Source organism: Salvelinus namaycush, chromosome 13 (genome assembly GCF_016432855.1).
Source record: "Salvelinus namaycush isolate Seneca chromosome 13, SaNama_1.0, whole genome shotgun sequence".
In the NCBI taxonomy this organism is placed as follows: Eukaryota; Metazoa; Chordata; class Actinopteri; order Salmoniformes; family Salmonidae; genus Salvelinus; species Salvelinus namaycush.
The window spans coordinates 34,974,464-34,997,324 of record NC_052319.1 but is presented as its reverse complement, the minus strand read 5'-3'; positions in this window follow the sequence as shown (position 1 = coordinate 34,997,324).

Sequence of the window (22,861 nt, the reverse complement as noted above, 5' to 3'; positions counted from 1 at the left end):
CACTAACCTCGATTTGGATGAAGATTTCTACTTCAATGAGTCGGCAGCTCTGGACGTTATGCTTACCGCAGACCAGGCCCTGATCCCAGGACTCGAAAGAAGAAGCTGCTGCCAAAGAGAAGCAAGCTAGGCGGCATCATGATTAGATTACGTTGACGAGCATCTAGGCCGCCGTTGCCGAACGTACAATCACTAAAGAACAAACTGGACGAGCTTTGTTCAAGACTATCAACGGGGCCTGAAGAACTGTAATACGGCTGAACAAGGATATGGATAATAAATACCTTGCTGGCTTTTCCATGCATGATCCAGATCGGACGGCAGCCTCGGTTAAGATGAGAGGTGGAGGGGTGTGTCTCTTTGTTAACAACAGCTGGTGCGCGATCTCTAATGTTAAGAAAGTCTCAAGTTTTTGCTCGCATGACTTAGAATACCTCATGATAAACTTTAGACCAAATCAAATCAAAATCAATTTTATTTATATAGCCCTTCTTACATCAGCTGATATTTCAAAGTGCTGTACAGAAACCCAGCCTAAAACCCCAAACGGCAAGCAATGCAGGTGTAGAAGCACGGTGGCTAGGAAAAACTCCCTAGAAAGGCCAAAACCTAGGAAGAAACCTAGAGAGGAACCAGACTATGAGGAGTGGCCAGTCCTCTTCTGGCTGTGCCGGGTGGAGATTATAACAGAACATGGCCAAGATGTTCAAATGTTCATAAATGACCAGCATGGTCAAATAATAATCACAGTAGTTGTCGAAGGTGCAGCAAGTCAGCACCTCAGGAGTAAATGTCAGTTGGCTTTTCATAGCCGATCATTAAGAGTATCTCTACTCTCTAGAGAGTTGAAAACAGCAGGTCTGGGACAGGTAGCACGTCCGGTGAACAGGTCAGGGTTCCATAGCCGCAGGCAGAACAGTTGAAACTGGAGCAGCAGCACGGCCAGGTGGACTGGGGACAGCAAGGAGTCATCATGCCAGGTAGTCCTGAGGCATGGTCCTAGGGCTCAGGTCCTCCGAGAGAGAGAAAGAAAGAAAGATAATTAGAGAGAGCACACTTAAATTCACACAGGACACCGGATAAGACAGGAGAAATACTCCAGATATAACAGACTGAACCTAGCCCCCCGACACATAAACTACTGCAGCATAAATACTGGAGGCTGAGACAGGAGGGGTCAGGAGACACTGTGGCCCCATCCGATGATACCCCCGGACAGGGCCAAACAGGCAGGATATAACCCCACCCACTTTGCCAAAGCACAGCCCCCACACCACTAGAGGGATATCTTCAACCACCAACTTACCATCCTGAGACAAGGCCGAGTATAGCCCACAAAGATCTCCGCCACGGCACAACCCAAGGGGGGGGGGGGGGGGGGGGGGGGGCACCAACCCAACGAACCAGACTATTTACCAAGAGAGTTTCCATCTATATTTTTTGCAGCTGTCTATTTACCACCACAAACCGATGCTTGCACTTAGACCGCACTCAACGAGCTGTATAGGACAAAAAGCAAACAAGAAAATGCGCATCCAGAGGCGGCACTTCTTGTGGCCAGTGATTTTAATGCAGGGAAACCAAATTTTTACCAGCACTTCACCTATGCAACTAGAGGCAACAAACTCGAGATCACTTTTACTCTACACAGAGAAACGCATGAAAGGCTCACCCACGCTCTCCCTTTGGCAAATCTGACCATAACTCCACCTCCTTTTTGGGGGGTAAGATACAGTATACATATTTTTTTAACAATACAAAATATACACATACAAATGACAGCATAAAAACATCAATGACATCACCCTGCCCAGACCCACCTGCTCACACCCCCATCTCCAGCGCCTGCATCACTCTCCGCCACATGGCCTCAAACTGCACCATTTTGTTTCTCTCCGTCGCCCACGCACTTTCAACATTTAGATAATAAAGCATTTGACCTTTCCATTGCGTTAATGATGGAGGATTAGTTGATTTCCAGTTTTTAAGTATACGTTTTTTCAAGATGATTGACAAGAAAAGTATCTTCCGACACATTGCACTCTTCTCACTGCACTCTTATATGCCATGTCTTGAAATATGCAGACAGATGGATTAAAAGTACAGTACATTTACATTGTAATATTTCTGACAACCAACTTTCTACCTCCGCTCATATCTTTTGGACATTATAGCATTCTTAGAAGGCATGGATCATTGAGTCATTGTTAGTTTTACACTTAAGACATGACCCTGCCATTTTGCTGTAGAATTTGTTAATTTTGTGTTTTGTGTAATAAATTATATAAACTCAGCAAAAAAAGGAACGTCCTCTCACTGTCAACTGCGTTTATTTTCAGCAAACTTAACATGTGTAAATAATTGTATGAATATTAGATAAAACAAATGAGACAAACTGAACAAGTTCCACAGACATGTAACAAACAGACATGGAATAATGTGTCCCTGAACAAAGGGGGGGGGGGTCAAAATCAAAAGTAGCAGTCAGTATCTGGTGTGGCCACCAGCTGCATTAAGTACTGCAGTGCATCTCCTCCTCATGGACTGCACCAGATTTGCCAGTTCTTGCTGTGAGATGTTGCCCCACTCTTCCACAAAGGCACCTGCAAGTTCCCAGACATTTCTGGGTGGAATGGCCCTAGCCCTCACCCTCCGATCCAACAGGTCCCAGAATTACTCAATTGGATTGAGATCCGGGCTCTTCGATGGCCATGGCAGAACACTGACAATCCTGTCTTGCAGGAAATCACACACAGAACGAGCAGTATGGCTGGTGGCATTGTCATGCTGGAGGGTCATGTCAGGATGAGCTTGCAGGAAGGGTACCACATGAGGGAGGATGATGTCTTCCCTGTAACGCACAGCGTTGAGATTGCCTGCAATGACAACAAGCTCAGTCCGATGATGCTGTGACACACCATGACGGACCCTCCACCTCCAAATCGATCCCGCTCCAGAGTACAGGCCTCGGTGTAACGCTCATTCCTTCGACGATAAATGCGAATCCGACCATCACCCCTGGTGAGACAAAACCGCAACTCGTCAGTGAATAGCACTTTTTGCCCGTCCTGTCTGGTCAAGAGAATGTGGGTTTGTGCCCATAGGCGACGTTGTTGCCGGTGATGTCTGGTGAGGACCTGCCTTACAACAGGCCTACAAGCCCTCAGTCCAGCCTCTCTCAGCCTATTGCGGACAGTCTGAGCACTGATGGAGGGATTGTGCGTTCCTGGTGTAACTCGGGCAGTTGTTGTTGCCATCCTGTACCTGTCCCGCAGGTGTGATGTTCGGATGTACCGATCCTGTGCAGGTGTTGTTACACGTGGTCTGCCACTGCGAGGACGATCAGCTGTCCATCCTGTCTCCCTGTAGCGCTGTCTTAGGCTTCTGCACTCCTCATGCGACCTTGCAGCATGCCTAAGGCACGTTCACGCAGATGAGCAGGGACCCTGGGCGTCTTTCTTTTGGTGTTTTTCAGAGTCAGTTGAAAGGCCTCTTTAGTGTCCTAAGTTTTCATAACTGTGACCTTAATTGCCTACCGTCTGTAAGCTGTTAGTGTCTTAATGACCGTTCCACAGGTGCATGTTCATTCATTGTTTATGGTTCATTGAACAAGCATGGGAAAAAGTGTTTAAACCCTTTTCAATGAAGATCTGTGAAGTTATTTGGATTTTTACGAATTATCTTTGAAAGACAGTGTCACGAACGTCGTCAGGGTGGAAATGACCGGACCAAGGTGCAGCGTTGTGAGCGTACATTTCTCTTTACTATGAATGTCGCCAACAAAACAAGAAACAACATAAACGAACGGGCTATACAGGCCACTAACACAGACAACTACCCACAACTAAGGTGGCAAAACAGGCTGCCTAAGTATGATTCCCAATCAGAGACAACAATAGGCAGCTGTCCCTGATTGAGAACCATACCCGGCCAAAACATAGAAACAGAAAACATAGAAATAAAGAAACTAGAATGCCCACCCTAGTCACACCCTGGCCTAACCAAAATAGAGAATAAAAGCCTCTCTATGGCCAGGGCGTGACAGACAGGGTCCTGAAAAAGGGTTTACATTAGTTTATACTGGATTAAGCATACATTTTCATTAACTCTTATTTCGTTAGTTATGTTCTAACAGTCCCTCCATCTTGTGCCAATATCAGTTATTTTTAAGTCTTGGTTCCAATAGTTTATCAAATTTTTCTAAGAGATTGTCAGTTGGATAGGCTCTTTGCAAGGTTTTGTATATCTTAACTATCATATGAATATTCTTTCCTGACTCAAATTGGATTCCGTCAAGGTTGCTCTGATGTCCAAAAGATTTCAAATCGAAATTTTGAGATATGAAACTTTTAAGTGAGAAAATATCTACATTGGTGAGTCCAAAAATTGCTTTTTAATTCTGTCATTGAAATAAATGTATTTCCTGTTACCAAGTAATTTACTGTCTCTATGCCTTTAGTTGTCCATGTGGACCAATTTATCAGTGAATTCTGAAAAGCTATCCAAGGATTGTTATATAGGGTTGTATTTTTATGGAGTGATATTGGTTCTCGTAGAATAAGTAAAATGTTCTTCTATATTGTTATAGTGTTCATAACTATGAAGTTGTTAATGTTCTTAGCTTTATCCTTTGAAAATAGACACGTGAAAAGATTCTTGGGATTGGTATGTGCATCTTCAATATGTACCCATCATTCCTCTTTAGTGCATTTAACTATATGTTGCAAGAAAAAGCCTGGGGTAGCGAGTTGATACAATTCCAAGTCTGGGAGGTTAAAACTACCCTCAGACTTAGGAAGATCTAGAACGTTCCTTTTTATCCTGAGTTTTATTTTCCCATATAAAGTCTATTATGACTCAGTATACTTTTTTAAAGAATGTCTTATCTAAATTGGCACACTTTTTTTTGGTGGAGTAATTGGTATTACCAAGAATAAATATCAAAACTTTGGGAGCCATGCCATTCTGAGGATGTTTATTCTACCTGTAAGGTTTATGGGAAGATTTTTTTCCATTTAATTAGATCTGCTTTCATGTTGTTAAATAAGGGGATTAAGTGATATTTATATGTTTGTTGTCACTTATTAAGCATCCTAAGTATTTTATATTTTTTGTGGTCCACCTAAATGATTGCTGTGGACGATGAGTTATTCCTACTTTTTTTCCTATTTCCATCATTTAGTTTTTTCCCATGTTATTTTTATATCCAGGCATTTTTGACTATTCTGAAAATATTTTTAGCAAGGGGGGCATTGAGTTTTCAATTTTGGTCAGGTATATAATGAGTCCGTCTGCAAATACATTTTATTTATATTAATGTTTACCAATACTTATACCTCTTATGTTTGGTTTATGTCAAATTCTTTCTGCAAGCGGTTCAATTGCCAGTGCAAACAGGAGGGGGGAGAGAGGCCATCCCTGTCTTGTTATTTGTGTATATTTGTTCTTTAAGACGTGTGTGTATGTGTGTGTATATATATATACAGTTGAAGTCAGAAGTTTACATACACCTTAGCCAAATACATTTAAACTCAGTTTTTCACAAATCCTGACATATAATCCTAGTAAAAATTCCCTGTCTTAGGTCAGTTAGGATCACCACTTTATTTTATGAGTGTTAAAACTTTTGTCAATAGGGGGGCGCTATTTTCACTTTGTAAAAAATCGTGCCCAAATTAAACTGCCTCGTACTCTATTCTTGCTCGTACAATATGCATATTATTATTACTATTGGATAGAAAACACTCTCAAGTTTCTAAAACCGTTTGAATTATATCTGTGAGTAAAACAGAACTCATTTTGCAGCAAACTTCCTGACAAGAAGTGAAAAATCTGAAATCGAGGCTCTGTTCCAGGGCCTTCCTATTAATTTGCCTGAAATCTATGGATATACATGAACTTCATACGCCTTCCACTAGATGTCAACAGGCAGTGGGAGTTGGAATGGGGTGTCTAGCTTGATCTGAGGTCGAACAAGAGCTCTTGGAATGACGTGACCCCAATCTCCTTTGTCTAGCATGGCGCGGGAAGGACATCTGCATTGGCTTCTGAAAAGCGTTCGGTATAGACGTCTAATAACTCCGGCTTTGATTTTATTTGATACATGTGATAATATCATCGTAAAGTATGTTTTTTCAATATAGTTTTATCAGATTATTGAACGTTTATCGGGAGTTTTGGCGTTTTCCGTTCTCTGCGTTTGGTGAAGATGGACATCTTCGCGCCACTTGGCTAGCTAAGGTTGCTAATTCGACAGGCGAAGAGGACATTCTAAAACCAAACAACGATTTATTCTGGACAAAGGACTCCTTGTACAAGATTCTGATGGAAGCTCAGCAAAAGTAGGAACCATTTATGATGTTATTTCGTATTTCTGTGGAAAATGTTTAGTTCTATTTTCCGCCCTCATTGCAGGCGCTGTCTCGCTATAACGTAAGCTGTATGTCGTACTAAAGTTATTTAAAAAAAATCTAACACGGCGATTGCATTAAGAACTAGTGTATCTTTCATTTGCTGTACAACATGTATTTTTTAGTAAAGTTTATGATGAGTTCTTTGATTAGATTAGGTGACTGTCCAAAATATCTCCGGATAATTTTGTGCAGTTTGGCTACGTATTCACATTGTAAAACCGCGATTTGTACCGCTAAATATGCACATTTTCGAACAAAACATATATGTATTGTGTAACATGATGTTATAGGACTGTCATCTGATGAAGTTTGTCAAGGTTAGTGAATAATTTTATATCTTTTGCTGTTTTTTTGCGATCGCTACCTTTGCGGTGAATGAATGCGGTTGTGTGGTTGGCTATTGTGGTAAGCTAATATAATGCTATATTGTGTTTTCGCTGTAAAACACTTAAAAAATCGGAAATATTGGCTGGATTCACAAGATGTTTATTTTTCATTTGCTGTACACCATGTATTTTTCATAAATGTTTTATGATGAGTATTTAGGTATTTCACATTGCTCTCTGTAATTATTCCGGCTGCTTTGGTGATATTTTTTATGGTAGCTGCAATGTAAAACTATGATTTATACCTCAAATATGCACATTTTCGAACAAAACATAGATTTATTGTATAACATGTTATAAGACTGTCATCTGATGAAGTTGTTTCTTGGTTAGGGACTAATTATATCTCTATTTGGTCGGTTTTGTGATAGCTACCTATGCGGTAAAAAAATGGTGAAAATATGCGGTTGAGTCTTTTGCTATTGTGGTTAGCTAATAGAAATACATATTGTGTTTTCGCTGTAAAACATTTTAAAAATCGGAAATGATGGCTGGATTCACAAGATGTGTATCTTTCATTTGGTGTCTTGGACTTGTGATTTCATGATATTTATATGCTAGTATTTACTTGTGGCGCTATGCTAGGCTATGCTAGTCAGCTTTTTTACTGATGAGGATGCTCCCGGATCCGGGATGGTGACCAAGTAGAAGTTCAATCTCAGAATAATAGTAGAGAGAATGATTTATTTAAGCTTTTATTTCTTTCATCACATTCCCAGTGGGTCAGAAGTTTACATACACTCAATTAGTATTTGGTAGCATTGCAAGTTGGTTGAATTTTGGCCCATTCCTCCTGACAGAGCTGGTGTAACGGAGTCAGGTTTGTAGGCCTCCTTGCTCGCACACGCTTGTTCAGTTCTGCCCACAAATGTTCTATGGGATTGCGGTCAGGGCTTTGTGATGGCCACTCCAATACCTTGACTTTGTTGTCCTTAAGCCATTTTGCCACAACTTTGGAAGTATGCTTGGGGTCATTGTCCATTTGGAAGACCCATTTGCGACCAAGCTTTAATTTCCTGACGGATGTCTTGAGATGCTGCTTCAATATATCCACATAATTGTCCTGCCTCGTGATGCCATCTATTTTGTGATGTGCACCAGTCCCTCCTGCAGCAAAGCACCCCCACAACATGATGCTGCCACCCCGTGCTTCACGGTTGGGATGGTGTTCTTCGGCTTGCAAGCATCTCCCTTTTTCCTCCAAACATAACGATGGTCATTATGGCCAAACAGTTCTATTTTTCTTTCATCAGACCAGAGGACATTTCTCCAAAAAGTACGATCTTTGTCCCCATGTGCAGTTGCAAACCGTAGTCTGGCTTTTTTATAGCGGTTTTGGAGCAGTGGCCTCTTCCTTGCTGAGTGGCCTTTCAGGTTATGTTGATATATGACTCGTTTTACTGTGGCTATAGATACTTTTGTACCTGTTTCTTCCAGCATCTTCACAAGGTCCTTTGCTGTTGTTCTGGGATTGATTTGCACTTTTCACCCCAAAGTACGTTCATCTCCAGGAGACAGAACGTGTCTCCTTCCTGAGTGGTATGACGGCTGCGTGGTCCCATGGTGTTTATACTTGCGTATTATTGTTTGTACAGATGAACGTAGTACCTTCAGGCTTTTGGAAATTTCTCCCAAGGATGAATCAGACTTGTGGAGGTCTACAATTTTGTTTCTGAGGTCTTGTCTGATTTCTTTAGGTTTCCCCATGATGTCAAGCAAAGAGGCACTGCGTTTGAAGGTAGGCCTTGAAATACATCCACAGGTACACCTCCAATTGACTCAAATTATGTAAATCAGCCTACCAGAAGCTTCTAAAGCCATGACATAATTTTCTGGAATTTTCCAAGCTGTTTTAAGGCACAGTCAACTTAGTGTATGTAAACTTCTGACCCACTGGAATTGTGATACAGTGAATTATAAGTGAAATAATCTGTGTGTAAACAGTTGTTGGAAAAATGACTTGTGTCATGTCCTAACCGACATGCCAAAACTATAGTTTGTTAACAAGAAATTTGTGGAGTGATTAAAAAACGAGTTTTAATGACTCCAACCTTCCGACCTAACTGTATAGGTGAGTGATGACGCGCAGGTGTGTGTAACAAGGGTGACAGGTGTGCTCCATATCGAGCAGCCTGGTGACCTAGAGGCCGGAGAGGGAGCACACTTGACATAACTTCAGACTTGGTCTTAAATATGGAGACCGTGATAAAGGAAGTAAACAGCAATATCGGACCAACTTCCTCAACAACTAAGAGCGTTAACTGCAGTGCTGTTTTTGTCCTGCAGGACAGTAAACTATATACGTGCACATGTGCAAAAACTGTGAGTGCATCATCTTGCATCGCGTTCATCTGCAACTTTCTACTTATCTTGCTGCTCATGGCAATGTCATATCACTGAGTCTCCATTTGTTAATATAACTTAGCAATCTGAATTCTGATTAATATGGAAACTAACCAGATGCTGATGCCTTGCGAAGCAGCACACCACTTCCCTGTATGGTGCATGGTGTCCGGTTTCCTTCACTGTCATTTTTGCACGCTTTTGCAGCAGGATGCAGCACTTCTCTGGCTCTCATCCCTTCCATTCGGCTTTGAAGTGTCCTGTGACATAAGGTACAGGGTAGGAGTATGACAATTAGTTCAAATTAAACCAATCCACAAACAATGCACTAATTGGATATGTACTGTAAATAACATGAATGGGACTTTATTTAACTGAGGAGGAGTGCAGCTTCAAGGGTGGAACTGGATTGGTTTCTTTCAGACGACATTTTGGTTGAACAGAAAGTCCCACCACTTGTAATAATAGACAGCTGAGGAATGGGTCTTGGAAAATGTAGTAACCCCTTTTTCAAGTCATAGACAGTGCCCAGGAACGGACAATCTATGAACCTCAAATTCAAATCTGGACCTTGAAGCCAGTACATGATGCATTATTCCCCTCTAATCAAGGACTGATTAGACCTGAGAAACCAGGTAGGTGCAATACATTTTCAGGTAGAACAGAAAACCAGCAGACTCCGAACCTCATCAGATAAGATTTTAATACACCTGGTCTATGACAACCACATGATAGTTCAAAACATACAGTACCAGTCAAAAGTTTGGACACTCCAAGGGTTTTTCTTTATTCTTTACTGTTTTCTACATTGTAGAATAATAGTGACGACATCAAAATTATGAAATAACACATATGGAATCATATAGTAACCAGAAAAGTGTTCTTTAAAGTAGCCACCCTTTGCCTTGATGACAACTTTGCACACTCTTGGCATTCTCTCAACCAGCTTCACCTGGAATGCTTTTCACACAGTCTTGAAGGAGTTCCCGCATATGCTGAGCACTTGTTGGCTGCTTTTCCTTCACTCTGCGGTCCAACTCATCCCGAACCATCTCAGTTGGGTTGAGGTCGTGTGATTGTGGAGGCCAGCTCATCTGATTCAGCACTCCATCACTCTCCTTCTTGATCAAATAGCCCTTACACAGCCTGAAGGTGTGTTGGGTTATTGTCCTGTTGAAAAGCAAATGATAGTCCCACTAAGCGCAAACCAGATGGGATAGCGTATCGCTGCAGAATGCTGTGGTAGCCATACTGGTTAAGTGTACATTGAATTCTAAATAAATAACAGACAGTGTCACGAGCAAAGCACCCCCACACCATCACACCTCCTCCATGCTTCATGGTGGGAACCACACATGCGGAAATCATCTGATCATCCGTTCACCTACTCACCTACTCTCTCACAAAGACACAGTGGTATAACCCCAAATCTCAAATTTGGACTCATCAGACCAAAGGATAGATTTCCACCTGTCTAATGTCCATTGCTTGTGTTTCTTGTCCCAAGCAATTCTCATATTCTTATTGGTGTCCTTTAGCAGTGGTTTCCTTGCAGCAATTTGACCATGAAGGCCTGATTCACGCAGTCTCCTCTGAACAGTTGATGTTGAGATGTGTCTGTTACTTGAACTCTGTGAAGTATTTATTTGGGCTGCAATTTCTGAGGCTGGTAACTCTAATGAACTTATTCTCTGCAGCAGAGGATACTCTGGGTCTTCCTTTCCTGTGGCGGTCTTCATGAGAGCCAGTTTCATCATAGCGCTTGATGGTTTTTGCGACTGCATATGTCTTAAAGTAATGATGGACTGTCGTTTCTCTTTGCTTATTTGAGCTGTTCTTGCCATAATATGGACTTGGTCTTTACCAAATAGGGCTATCTTCTGTATACCACCCCTACCTTGTCATAACACAACTGATTGGCTCAAACACATTAAGAAGCAAATGAATTCCACAAATTAACTTTTAACAAGGCACACCTTTTAATTTAAATGCATTCCAGGTGACCACCTCATGAATCTGGTTGAGAGAATGCCAAGCGTGTGCAAAGCTGTCATCAAGGCAAAGGGTGGCTACTTTGAAGAATCTCAAACATAAAATATTTGATTTGTTGAACACTTTTTTACTACATGATTCCATGTGTTATTTCATAGAATAATGTAGAACATTTGTAAAAATAAAGAAAAACCCTTGAACGAGTGTGTGTGTCCAAACTTTTGTTTTATTTCATAGTTTTGATGTCTTCACTATTATTCTACAATGTAAAATAAAAATATAGAAAAGCCCTGGAATGAGTAGGTGTGTCCAAACTTTTGACTGGCACTGTATGTTGAAGCTCTACATTGTTAAATTTTTGTTGTTTTTAAACAATGGAGTAATACATTCCTCATAAAGAATTAGACAGTTGTGCTGGCCTCATTTACCAGTTATATTCTTTAAGAACTAAAGGGTTGTTGCAAGCTCAAATACCAATACAATCAACCACGATCAGGGCTTCTGATTTGTAGAACTGATCCTGTACCGGTGTTTAAGTGCTGCTTCTTCCAGCTAGCTAGCCACCTAGCTATCTAATTAATTTACTGCTGCTTTCTTGTGGTAACCAAGCTGAACGAACAAAATATTTAGAGAAACGATAAACTCAGTATGCTGCAACTGTGTCCTAAAATTCTAATAATGATCATATATGGTTATAAACTGTAAATTAATAATTTGCTCATTGTGCTAGGCTAACCTTACCTTGATAGTAACCCAGTCTCCATTCAATTTCGTAGCTCATTAGTGTCTGTTAAACGTCAGAACTCAACGGGGAAAGCCGAGTTTGGGCACTGACATCACCAACGTAAAGTTGACATGATTTTGTTTTCCCATAAGGAGTACAGTGCGCACTGTCGGCACGCGAAAAGTGATTTGTGTATTCCACAAGGTTTGAAAAGTATTTCTATGTGGTTTACATACGCCGCTATGAATGACTTGGTTGAAATAACATACACACAAAGATCAAAAACTAAATGTGTCACGGAACAGTTCATACTAAATTCAGGTCGAAAGAGTACTTTCTAATTTATTACAGAGAACACAGGCCAGTACTACATCAGAGCTCCATTCAGGGCACTAACACCCTCTCTCTCTACCCTTTCTCTCTCTCCCTCTCGCTCTCTCTCTCTCTAATGTACACACTTCTACTGAGCTCTGAGAAGAACGAGGAACCCTTTCAAAGCTGAAAGCCATTGAATTAACTTTTGTGTTAAAACACAGTCCGAGCTCTATGAATGTGTGTGCATGTGTGACTGAGCAAGCGCAAATTTCATGTAAGTTTGATTGTGTGTGAGTCTTGAGGGAGGTGGAGGTAGTGTGGTTGCCCCTGTACATTTATTTAAAAAAATGTCTTACCCCTTTTTCGTGGTATCCAATTGGTAGGTACAGTCTTGTCTCATCGCTGCAGCTCCCGTACGGACTCGAGAGAGGCGAAGGTCGAGCGTCCCCCGAAATACAACCCAACTAAGCTGCACTACTTCTTGACACAATGCCCACTTAACCCAGAATCCAGCCACACCAATGTGTCAGAGGAAACACTGTACACCTGGTGACCATGTCAGCATGTACTGCGCCCAGCCCGCCACAGGAGTCGCTGGTGCAGGATGGGACAAGGACATCCCTGCTGGCCAAACCCTCCCCTAACCCGGACAATTGTGCGCCGCCCCATGTGTCTCCCGGTCGCGGCCGGCTGCGACAGAGCCTGGACTCGAACCCAGAATCTGTGGTGGTACAGCTAGCACTGCGATGCAGTGTCTTAAACCACCGCACCACTCAGGAGACTGCCCCTATAAATTTTAATGTGAAACACAGTCAGAGCTCTGTGTGAGAGTGTCTGTGTGTGCATACCGTATGTGTGCGTGTTTGGGATGTGTGTCAGTAAACCAAAACAGCGGGTGCACACACACACCCCAGAGTAAGAGCAGCACTCTGGGAGGTCACAGTGATCCAGCCATCTGCTCTTGCAATCAAACACTGGAGCAACGTTGGCACACACAACCAGAGCCACACGTGGACAGTTAGAGCCACACACACACACATTGCTGGCAATCACACACAGTAAACACACATGTGCAAACATGCTGCTGGCACACACACACACCGTTCACTGGAACACATTCTGTAAGGGCAGCCAACATGCAAATAAGCACTGTGTCACGCACACAGCACACAGTGTTTCACTAACACACACACATGCCTGTTCACACATCCAGAGTGTCTCATTTACGCACACACACGGCAGGCTCAGATTGCAGGAAGCTCTTTGCACGCAGCTCAGCCAGCAGCAGCCGGTACTAATCAGCACAATTCACCTGCAGATCGTTATGGATCGCTTACCGCCATCCACACGCACACACACACTTTCTAACACAATGACACCTCTCAAACTCACACTGCGCACTCACTAATCAGCGGGAATCCGCCTACAGATCGTTATTGATTCCTTATCATACTCTACACACACACACACGCGCGCGCGTACGCATGCACACCCCTTCCCCCTCCCCGCCTTTCCGGCTAACGGGTCCCCCACAGGCGCGCCACGCTGCGTTAGCGCGGCCTCACTGGGGATAATTACAGACCAGCGCGGCTGGGCAGGCCTGGCACCGTGCCAAGGCTGCTCAGCGATACAGAGAGAGAAAGGGAGAAAGAGAAGAGGGGTATAGGGAGAGAATGAGAGAGGAGGCGGGGAGAAAAACATAAAGGGACGGGAATTCTATAGCCTATTGTATAGACTTTCAACCAGCCAGCTCTTTCAAAATTGATGTCGAAATTGGACCTCTGTCATGTCCTGAGGACGTCGGGATATGCCTTTAAAACTGACCACTAGAGGCAACAGTGAGCGCTATTACCATCAAGTAGACTTGGGGTTTGCCGGTATATTGTGGACGTGGCTGGTGGAAGGGCAGTATTTCAATAACTTTGACTCAGAAGGTTGCGTGATCGATCCCAGTCATGGACACTGTTTTTTACATTTGGGTTTTAACCATATCCCAAACCTTAAACATCACCGTACCGTTTTGAAAGCCACAAGCTTTCACCATCTCCCTGCAGAACTAGACCTTCATCCATGTTCTCCAAACATCATATTTCGAATTTGCTCCAAAAATCAACTTTCGAAGTTAATGGTTAAGTTTAGGCACTCATTCCAAATGGTTACGGTAATGGTTAAGGTTTGGGATTAGGTTAAAACCCCCAAAATACCTATATGGACACAGTTTTTTTTTACACTTAAACATTTTAGGTTTAGAGAAATGGAATGATACAGAGCAGCAGGAAAAATGAAAACACTTTGAAATTTGAAGTTGGGAGCAACTTCCACATTTGAACTTTGGAGAACTTGGATGAACGTGTAATTCTGCAGTGAGACTGTGAAAGCTTGTTACTTTCAACAGATCTAGCCTATTAGCAATAGGTTTCTAACCAATGATTAATATTACATCAATTCATCAATCACACATCCTGCTTTTGGATCACTGTTGTGAAGTATGATTAGGCAATAAATGCTAATATTTTCATTTGGGTGAAATGAAAAATGTGTGTAATAAAATATAATTAGCAGAGTTGCCTATATAAATATAAAAAGACAAAAAAGAATAGCCTGGATTTCTAAAAGCCTTCCGCTATGAAGCATTCTGTGAGAGCATAGCAGACCAGTAGCTTTAATAGTTCTCCCGCTTCCTTCTCTCCCTCCCTTTCCCATCCCTCCCTCTCACTCCCCGTGAGCTCTTTCTAGTTCCGCTCATAACCTCGCCACTCACCCTCCCAGTTCTCTGCCTCTTCCTCCCTCCTCTCCTCTCCCCCTCCTATTTCTCTTATCTCCCCCTCTGGCTGAGCTGTCAGGCTTCGCACACACAAGCTCTTTCTCTCAAATAAACACACACACACGCTCATAAACACCTCGGCGCTACTGAGCTCTGAGGGGCCGCCGGCGCTTTACTCCCTCCCCGTGCTACTGCGATTAGCCGTAGTAGGCTGGGAGAGAAGGCGTGATAGTGCAAGAGAGATGCCCCAGACAGAAACACCGAGCTCTAAAACCCGCCCATCCCCTCTAACTCACTCATTCCCTCTCCTCCTTCCCAATTTCAATTTCAATTTAAGGGGCTTTAATGACACGACAAACATATGTTTACCTTGCCAAAGCAAGTGAAATAGATAATGAACAAATGTGAAATAAACAATAAAAAATGATCAGTAAACATTACACACAGAAAAGTTCCAAAAGAATAAAGACATTTCAAATGTCATATTATGTCTATATACAGTGTTGTAATGATGTGCAAATAGTTAAAGTACAAAACGGAAAATAAATAAACATAAATATGGGTTGTATTTACAATGGAGTTTGTTCTTCACTGGTTGCCCTTTTCTTGCGGCAACAGGTCACAAATCTTGCTACTGTGATTGCACACTGTGGTATTTCACCATTTAGATATGGGAGTTTATCCAAATTTGATTTATTTTCAAATTCTTTGTGAGTCTGTGTGATCTGAGGGAAATATGTGTCTATGATATGGTCATACATTTGGTAGGAGGTTAGGAAGTGCAGCTCAGTTTCCACCTCATTTTGTGGGCAACGTGCACATAGCCTATCTTCTCTTGAGAGCCAGGTCTGCCTTCGGCAGCCTTTCTCAATAGCAAGGCTATGCTCACTGAGTCTGTATATAGTCAAATATTTCTTTCATTTTGGGTCAGTCACAGTGGTCAGGTATTCTGCCACTGTGTACTCTCTGTTTAGGGCCAAATACCATTCTAGTTTGCTCTGTTTGTTTTGTAAATTCTTTCCAAGTAATTAGCTTTTTGTTTTCTCATGATTTGGCTGGGTCTAATTGCGTTGCTGTCCTGGGGCTCTGTGGGGTATGTTTCTGTTTGTGAACTCTCTCTCCCTCTTCTCTCCTTCCCTCGCTCACCTTTCCGTTCAGGATCCATCGCAGCCGATAAATGTTCGTGGCTCGAGAGGGGGTCGCCAGACAAGGGAAACATATACACAGTGTGTGTATTGGGATGGGAGCTCATTTTCCCACGTTTGGAAATGAAATGGCCCTCTGTAGAGCCATATAGCACGAGACAAGACAAGGGCCAGCCATAGATGCGTGGCCATAGAAAAAACCTTATTGAAATGATAAATTATTGTAGATTTATCGTTGGTGACAGTGTTTCCTAGCGTCAGTGCAGTGGGCAGCTGGGAGGAGGTGCTCTTATTCTCCATGGACTTTACAGTGTCCCAAAACGTCTTGGAATTAGTCCTACAGGATGCAAATTTCTGTTAAGAAAGCTAAGGCTAGCTTTTTCAATCTGACTGTGTATATTGATTCCTGACTTCTGTCGTGTCTTTGGCTATGCCAGATTAATTGCTATGACATGCTATTCTATAAAATAATTTCTCCGTAATTAATATTACCTGATTGAACTAATCATGTAAATGTAATTAACTAGAGAGGGACACCACGAAATAATATTTTTAGAGCTGTTATCTTCCGAATAAATTCTTAAAGATTTAGTAATATTTTACATCCATAGCAGTCACATTAATCGTCATTTTATTCAGTCTCATCTGAAAGTGGTAAATCCTTGGTTATCTGCAAGAATCCTGGCTAACAAGTTGAATCAGCAATACAACATTGGGTTTAATTATTTATTTACTAAATACCTAACTAATCACACAGAATCACACATACACAATTAAATCATAACTTGATTACAAAGTGCCGTCATAAAGGAAAACGTCCCTAGCGGGCAGAATAGATATGACAGCTTGTTACACAAAGAAAAGGGGCGGGATTTTAGTGAAAGAGCGGGAGACTGGAACATAGGCGAAGCTGTACCATCGTAAATACAGTATCTTATGCATTCTAAATGCATCGCCAACCCGAGTCCTCTGTCCTTTGAAGAATGTCTCTGGTGGTCACTGGATATGTGGTAACGTTGTTGTGGAGTAGACGGGATACTCTGACTGTCCTTCCTAACCTGCGTTTGTAGCAGCTGTTGCTAACTCAACGGCTAGGAGGTATCACTTCTGTAGTGAATACGAGTTCAAAGTTCATACCATTTACAACCAAAGTCCATGCTGATGTTGGCTTAGTTCTGTAGTTATTATCTGAACCATTCTGACATCGGATCGTCATCCTAGTGTCCCCGGAACAGGAAGTTATATTTTTGTCAATGGCTTTTATAGTGGAGGGAGAGGGGTGTGTCTGAAAAGTTTATAACCCATGCCTCTTCACAGGGGCGGGCCACTGTTGAGCAGAGGCCAAACTTATGAAAACCCAAATCTCTCATTTGGAAGCTAAATTACATTTCATCTCTTCACAAATAATTTCATATTCAAACATTTGAATTAAACAACAATTCCATGTGAATCCGATACCTCTGATGTTTTCACTTTCCACAGTAGAGTTTATGTCATTCTATCATTGATGAGAATGTGTCAGAGGGCAACCGAACTGACATAATATACCTTAAGTACCACCGCATATGTTCAGTTGGTCGGATTACCAGAATATAGTTCATTTCCCCCCACCTTCTGATGTTCCCAGAATCTCTATGTTAACCAAGGGGTTTTCTTATGTCACATCAGTTATAGTAGGGAGAGAGAAAAAGGGGGAAAGAGGTATTTATGACTGTCATAAACCTACCCCCAGGCCAACGTCATGACACTTCCCTGAAAGTTCCATATCGCGGGGGCTTTTCGATGAGGTCAATATCTTTCCAGGATACCCGTGCCAGGTCAATTAGAAAGGCCTGCTCACTGAAGTGTTTTAGGGAGTGTTTGACAGTGATGAGGGGTGATCGATTGACCACGGACACATTACGGACGCAGGCAATGAGGCAGTGATTGCTGAGATCCTGGTTGAAGACAGCAGAGGTGTATTTAGAGGGCAAGTTGGTCAGGATGATATCTATGAGGGTGCCCATGGTTACGGATTTAGGGTTGTACCTGGTAGGTTCCATGATCATTTGTGTGAGATTGAGGGCATCTAGTTTAGATTGTAGGACAGCTGGGGTGTTAAGCATATCCCAGTTTAGGTCACCTAACAATACGAACTCTGTGGATAGACGGGGGGCAATCAATTCACATATGGTGTCCAGGGCACAGCTGGGGACTCAGGGGGGTCTGTCTCTCACTGGTCTGTAACCAGTGAGAGACTTATCTCTGTAAAGGTGGATTTTTAAAAGTAGAGGCTTGAATTGTTTTGGCACAGACCTGGATAGTATGACAGAACTCTGCATGCTATCTCTGCAGTAGATTGCAACTCCGCCCCCTTTGGCAGTTCTATCTAAGCGGAAAATGTTGTAATTTCAGAATTTTTGGTGGCCTTCCTAAGCCAGAATTCAGACACGGCTAGGACATCAGGGATGGCGGAGTGTGCTAAAGCAGTGGATAAAACAAACTTAGGGAGGAGGCTTCGATGTTAACATGCATGAAACCAAGGCATTTACGGTTACAGAAGTCAACAAATGAGAGTGCCTGGGGAATAGGAGTGGTGCTGTGGGCTACATGGCCTGGGTTATTAACCTCTACATCGCCAGAGGAGTAGGATAAAGGTACGGCTAAAGGCTATAAGAACTGGTCGTCTAGTGCGTTGGGAACAGAGAATAAAAGGAGCAGATATTTTGGTGTTGTGGAATAGATTCAAAGCATAATGTACAGACAAGGGTATGGTAGGATGTGATTACAGTGGAGGTAAACCTAGACATTGAGTAACGATGAGAGCGGTAGCGTCTCTGGAGGCACCAGTTAAGCCAGGTGAGGTCTCCGCATGTGTGGGTGGTGGGACAAAAGAGCTATCTAAGGCAAGTTGTGCGGGGCTGGGGGCTCTACAGTGAAATAAAACAATAATAACTAATCTAAACAGCAGTAGACAAGTCTAAATTGACATTAGGGAGAGGCATGTGTAGCCGTGTGATCATAGGGTCCAATGAGTAGCAATAGGTGAGTCAGGGAGCCGTTCGGTAGTCGCTACTACGCTAGGCGAGCTGGAGACACGGCGATTCAGAAAGCTAGCGGGCCGAGGATAGCAGATGTGTCTTTGGGGACGTCGCAACGGAAAAGCCTGTTGAAACCTCCTCGGACGATTACGTTGGCAGACCAGTCGTGATGGATCGGCGAGGCGCCATGTAGGCAATAAAGGGTCCATGTTTGATTGTCCGTTGGAGTGCGTATCAGGATTTCTTATAAGTGTCTGGATAGGTGTCCCACTCCTTGAAAGCGACAACTCTGGCCTTTAGCTCAGTGCGGATGTTGCCCTTAATCCATGGCTTCTGGTTGGCATATGTACGTATGTTGTCAATGCACTTATTAATGAAGCTGGTGACTGATGTGGTAAACTCCTCAATGCCATCAGATGAATCCGGGAACATATTCCAGTCTGCACTAGCGAAACAGTCGTGCAGCTTAGGATCCGCTTCATCGATCTTCTTCCGTATTGAGCATGTCACTGGTACTTCCTGTTTGAGTTTTTGCTTGTAAGCAGGAATCAGGAGAATAGAGCTATGGTCAGATTTTGGACGAGGGAGAGCTTTGTATGGAGTTAAGGTGATCTAGACTTTCTTTCTAGTTGCACACGTGGGATGCTGGTAGAAATGAGGTAAAATGGATTTCTGTTTTCCTGCATTAAAATCACTGGCTTCTAGGAGCACTGCCTTTGGATAAGCATTTTCTTGTTTGCTTATGGCCCTATACAGCTCGTTGAGTGCAGTCTTAGTGCCAGCATCGGTTTGTGGTGATAAATAGACAGCTACAGAAAATATAGATTAAAACTTTCTTGGTAAATAGTATGGTCTACAGCTTATCATGAGGTATTCTAACTCAGGCGAGCAGAACCTCGAGACTTCACTAACATTAGCGATCGTACACCAGCTGTTTAATTTAACAAACGAGAAACACACCTCCTCCCTTGAGCTTACCCGACGCTGCCGTTCTGTCCTGCCGATTCATAGACAAACCAGCTCGATGTTCAGTACCAGTCAAAAGTTTGGACATACCTACTCATTCAAGGGTTTTTCTTAATTTTTTTACTTTTTTCTACATTGTAGAATAATAGTGAAGAGATCGAAACTATGAAATAACACATATGGAATCATGTAGTAACCAAAAAAGTGTTAAACAAATCAAAATATATTTTAGATTCTTCAAAGTAGCCTCCCTTTGCCTTGATGGCAGCACTGCAGACTCTTGAAGGAGATTCCATATATGCTGAGCACTTGTTGGCTGCTTTTCCTTCACTCTGCAGTCCAACTCATCCCAAACCATCTCAATTGGGTTGAGGTCGGGTGATTGTGGAGGCCAGGTCATCTGACTCTCCTTTTTGGTGAGATTGCCCTTACACAGCCTGGTTCTGTGTTGGTGTATCACTGCAGAATGCTGTGGTAACCATACTGGTTAAGTGTGCCTTGAATTCTAAATAAATCACAGACAGTGTAACCAGCAAAGCACCCCCACACCATCACACCTCCTCCTCCATGCTTCACGGTGGGAACCACACATACAGAGATCATCCATTCACCTACTCTGCATCTCAAAAAGACACAGTGGTTTAACCAAAAATCTCAAATTTGGACTCACCAGACCAAAGGACAGATTTCCACCGGTCTAATGTCCATTGCTCGTGTTTCTTGGCCCAAGCAAGTCTCTTTTTCTTATTGGTGTCCTTTAGTAGTGGTTTCTTAGCAGAAATTTGACCATGAAGGCCTGATTCACGCATTCTCCTCTGAACAGTTGATGTTGAGATGTGTCTGTTACTTGAGTTCTATGAAGAATTTATTTGAGCTGCAATCTGAGGTGCAGTTAAATCTAATTAATTTATCCTCTGCAGCACCTTTCCTGTGGCGGTTCTCATGAGAGCCAGTTTCATCATAACACTTGATGGTTTTTGCGACTGCACTTTAAGAAACGTTCAGTTCTTGAAATGTTCCAGATTGACTGACCTTCATGTCTTAAAGTAATGATGGGCTGTCGTTTCTCTTTGCTTAGTTGAGCTGTTCTTGCCATAATATGGACTTGGTCTTTTACCAAATAGGGCTATCTTCTGTATACCCCCCCACCTTGTCACAAAACAACTGATTGGCTCAAACACATTAAGAAGGGAAAAAATCCCACAAATTTAACAAGGCACACCTGTTAATTGAAACGCATTCCAGGTGACTACTTCATGAAGCTGGTTGACAGAATGCCAAGAGTGTGCAAAGCTGTCATCAAGGCAAAGAGTGGCTACTTTGAAGAATCTCAAATATAAAATATATTTTGATTTGTTGAACACTTTTTTGGTTACTACACAATTCCATATGTGTTATTTCATAGTAGAATGTAGAAAATAGTAAAAAATAAAGAAAAACCCTTGAATGAGTGTGTGTGTCCAAACTTTTGACTGGCACTGTACATCTAGCTGGTTAGTCCTTGTTCAGCAATCAATGCCGTGAAAACTAAGATAAGTTCTTCAGGTCCTTTTGATAGGATAGTCTCGAACGGAGCTTGTCCAGTTCGTTCTTCAGTGATTCTACGTTCGCCAGTAGAATGTAGGGTAGAGGCGGTTTATGTACTCGCCGATGCAGTTTCACCAGGGTGCCCGCATGTCAGTCTCTCTCACACCGCCTTTCTCTTTTCCGTGTCTCTGGGATTGGGGCCTGATCCGGGTTTAGCAGTATGTTCTGGAGTGTAACGGCTGTCAATGTCGTTCTCCTCCTCGGACGAGGAGGAGCATGGATCGGACCAAGATGCGGAGGGATAAGTGTTCATTATTTAATGACAAAACAACAAAGCACTTCAACATACAAAACAACAAACGTGACAAACCCGAAACAGTCCTGTGTGGCCCAAACGCTGACACAGGAACAAACACCCACAAAACACAAGTGAAACCCAGGCTGCCTTAGTATGATTCTCAATCAGGGACAACGATAGACACCTGTCTCTGATTGAGAATCATACCAGGCCGAACACAAAATCCCAACATAGAAATAGAAAACATAGACTGCCCACCCAAAACTCACGCCCTGACCAATAAACAACTACAAAACAAGAGAAAACAGGTCAGGAACGTGACATAACCCCCCCCTTAAGGTGCGAACTCCGGGCGCACCAGCACAAAGTCTAGGGGAGGGTCTGGGTGGGCATCTGACCACGGTGGTGGCTCAGGCTCTGGGCGAGGTCCCCACCCCACCATAGTCACTCCCCGCTTCCGTATCCCCCTCCCAATGACCACCCTCCAACTAAACCCACCTAAATGAAGGGGCAGCATCGGGATAAGGGGCAGCACCGGGATAAGGGGCAGCAGCTCCGGGATAAGGGGCAGCAGCTCCGGGCTGAGGGACGGCAGCTCCGGGCTGAGGGACGGCAGCTCCGGGCTGAGGGACTCTGGCAGGTCCTGGCTGAGGGACTCTGGCAGGTCCTGGCTGAGGGACTCTGGCAGGTCCTGGCTGAGGGACTCTGGCAGGTCCTGGCTGAGGGACTCTGGCAGGTCCTGGCTGAGGGACTCTGGCAGGTCCTGGCTGGACGGCTCTGGCGGATCCTGGCTGGCGGCTGGCTCTGGCGGATCCTGGCTGGCGGCTGGCTCTGGCGGATCCTGGCTGGCGGCTGGCTCTGGCGGATCCTGGCTGGCGGCTGGCTCTGGCGGATCCTGGCTGGCGGAAGGCTCTGGCGGATCCTGGCTGGCGGAAGGCTCTGGCGGATCCTGGCTGGCGGAAGGCTCT